Consider the following 3316-nt stretch of genomic DNA (forward strand, 5'->3'; position numbering starts at 1 on the left):
GCCCTTGATCAAGCCCTACCAGGCCTCCTACACCCTCTTCACCATTGATTTTAGATCACTTGTTGTTCTCTTATCCCTGGGTTTGTTAACACCCACTTCGTTCCCCTGCCCCCCCTGGAACTGTCGGTCCCATTGTTTTCTCCTCCAGGTTGTTTATCCCACCTATCTTATCTAGATAGACCTTCAGAGATAATAATATGCACACACAAAAAGACAGCAAAACATAGCAACAAAAGAAAACAAACAAGAAGAACAACAAAAACCAATGACACACTCAAAAAAGAAAAGCCTACAAATAGTTCCGTGTCTGTCTGTTGACCTTTAGGAGTGTTTTCCAGTCAAGTCTGATGGGGTGCCACGCCCTGACCCCAAAGTCTATTTTTGGTATTCCCTCCAGACTTCCTTGCTCTGTTCCCCTTGCTGTTCTGTTGCCCGCCCTTAGTGTTTTGTCTCCGTGTGGTGGGATCAGATCGAGTGCCATTCCCACACTGTGTCTCCAGTGTTGTCCCCTGTAGGGCTATGAGTCAGTGAGGGACATCATGTCTCATGGTGGGACCAGCCCTATGGTCCTCTCTGTGCATTAGCTGCTCTGAGCAGGAATAGCATCCTCAGGGATAGGTGGGCCTGGATGTATTCACAATGTTTTCAAACATTAGCAAAAATATTATATATTTAGTAAGAAAGATATTTATTAGACTTCTTGTGGTATGTAATAAAATCCCTTATGCTGGAATAAACAATACATCAGACTTAATTTTGAAAAATATTAAAAGAACAAATAAACCAGACACAAAGGGAAGCCTGGTAGATGACATACTACTCTAACATTGTTATAGTTATTATATAAAATTTGAACTAAATATGAAATTAATTAAAAAAAAAAGAAATCTGAACATTCTTATGTATCCTTTATGCTAGTTTTCTCTCTATTTCTCAATTTCTTATCTAAACCCATACATACTTTCATCATGTTAACGGATATAATCATTAGATATGTAAGAATTTTATCTATTATTTTTACATAAAGTCATACATATTTTCATATCTCATTACATAATTCTTATGAATACCACTTTTAATGGTCACCTCATATTCTATTCAGTGTCTTGCTATAAGTTACCTATTTTTCTATTGTTGAACATAGTCACATTCTGTTTGTTTCCTGGACTGGTGCTGGTATTTAGTTATAAGTAGCTCTCTCTGCGCTATGTTGGGAATAGTACTGGAAAATATTTTGCATTTCAAGACTTCCATGAAGAGTTCTTATTCATCACTATACCTGAGGCTGAATTAGTTAGCAGAGTCTTGCTGGCCAAAAAATAAGAAATACATTTTGAACAGATAAGACAGGAGGAATGTGCTGGAACCTAGTGTCGGCGTGGAAGGTCAGATCTGGTGGGCTAGCCTGACACATCAGACAGGAATTAGGTGAGAAGGAAGGAACACCCGCAAATGCCCGAGGGGCCTGTGATTTACAGTATAAAGGCTATCATGTTACCGAGAAATGCAAATATGCTATTTACATAAAGTTTGACTATGTAAAGCAGTAGAAGGGATATAGAGATACAAAATAACTAGGTGGATTTTTGGTTTTGTTTTTGTGTCCTTGGGTCAGAGGAATTTTGAAGAGATGTTACTGGTTCACAGTGCCTCAAGTTTGGATGGAAAAATAATACATTTCCTTGGAAATATTTTTATCAAAACTTTGGGCATGAGTGTAGTGAACAGAGTTCTGAATTTAGAATATGTAAGCAGCCTTTGCCAGTCTTGTTGTTGGTCATTAAATCAGAAGAAACTAGAAATGAGTGTAAGGATTTTGACAACTCACCTATTATTTTTGGACTCTTTCACAGTCCAAATGATCAAGGCATGATTGTAACAAAAGTTCATCTATATTGGAAGGCAGTAAAACAGAACAATGAGAATCTTTTCACGAGTGGACTGAGTTATAATTTTAGAATGAATTTTTGCTCACTAAAGTGAAGTCATGGTCCTGTATAATCAAAATGGCAATACTTAACTTTAAGGATGGAATTGGAGCAACGAAGTAACTTGTCAATGGCATGAATTGTAAATTCTGTGCATAAGTATAGCAGTACTTACGCTGTTTCATTAATTAATGTACCAATATATTTGAATTCTTTATACGTGTCAGGTACTGTTCTAGATGATACAAAAGCTGGAAAAAAAACCAAACCCAAACCCCCAACAAACCAAACTCACTGCCATCAGGTTGATTGTGATTCATTGTGATCCTATAGGACAGGGTAGACCTGCCTCTGTGAGTGCCTGGGACTGTAACTCTTTACAGGAGTAGAAAGCCCAGAGCAGCTGATGGTTTTGCATTACTGTCCTTGTGGTTAGCCACCCAACATGTAGGTACTAGGAGACAGAATGGGGAACAAAAAGCCCCTACCTCCATGGAGGGACTTTTCCTTACATTTCAGTGGAGAGAGAGAGCTATTATACAAGTAAGCAAATATACCTTTTACATTCAGGTACGTTGAATACAAACATAAAATATTGGAAGCGGACCAGCTTTTTGTATGGCAGTCATAGATCTTTCTACGCTTGGGCTCTTTGAATCACGGCTCGAAGGGGAACGGGAAGAAGTTCTGTCCGTTTGCGGGGTGAAGATGAAGAACAGCAAGTGCCATGGTCTTCTGGGAGGAGGACTGTGGGCATGGTAAGATCTCAGGGTGTTTCCCTCCTTTTCACTGACTCTTGACTTTCCCAGGTATGATGTCCTTCTGGAAAGATCCTTCCTGAGAGCACGAGCCAAGGTGGTGAGAAGAAGCCTGGACCTTCTGGACCTTCTGGCTGTACTTTTCCCAAGACACATTTGGTCATTCTGCGTCTGATCCATGCTCATTGTCAACACCGTAATTCAGGTGCATGGTCTTTCTTGTTCATCGTCCAGCCACCACATGCAGGTAAGACCATTGAAATGCCATGACTCGAGTCAAGGGCCCTGCAGTCCCCAAAGTGACACCTTTGCTCTTTGCTAACACTCTTAAAAAGGTCTTTTGAAGCAGATTTTCCAAATGCAATGTACCCATTTGATTTATTGATGGGTGTTGATAATGGATCCAAGTATAACAAAAAGTAAGTATTTTTTATTCATCATGATGTTGCTTATTGGTCCAGTTGTATATATTTTATTATTTCATGTTTCCGTATAACGCATCCTGAAGGCCTTTGGTCTTCATCAATACGTGTTTCTAGTCTTCTCTCTTAGCCAGCAAGTTTCTATCATCTGCCTATCGCACGTTCTTAACGGATGTTCCTCTAATCCTGACGCTGTGTTCTTTATCAT

General features: G+C 39.4%; 1 long non-coding RNA gene across 1 annotated transcript in view; it reads left to right on the top strand.

The window, feature by feature from the left end:
* LOC123521166 overlaps positions 1–3305 on the top strand; it is a 46773-nt gene extending 43468 nt beyond the window's left edge. Inside the window, exon 3 of the long non-coding RNA XR_006679633.1 lies at positions 2738–3305. This is a non-coding gene — a long non-coding RNA (uncharacterized LOC123521166). The remainder of the gene's footprint in view (positions 1–2737) is intronic.
* Positions 3306–3316: the final 11 nt, after the last annotated feature.

This window comes from Echinops telfairi, unplaced genomic scaffold (genome assembly GCF_000313985.2).
Source record: "Echinops telfairi isolate 266 unplaced genomic scaffold, ASM31398v2 ScPeMD7_7473;HRSCAF=8511, whole genome shotgun sequence".
Classification (NCBI taxonomy): Eukaryota; Metazoa; Chordata; class Mammalia; order Afrosoricida; family Tenrecidae; genus Echinops; species Echinops telfairi.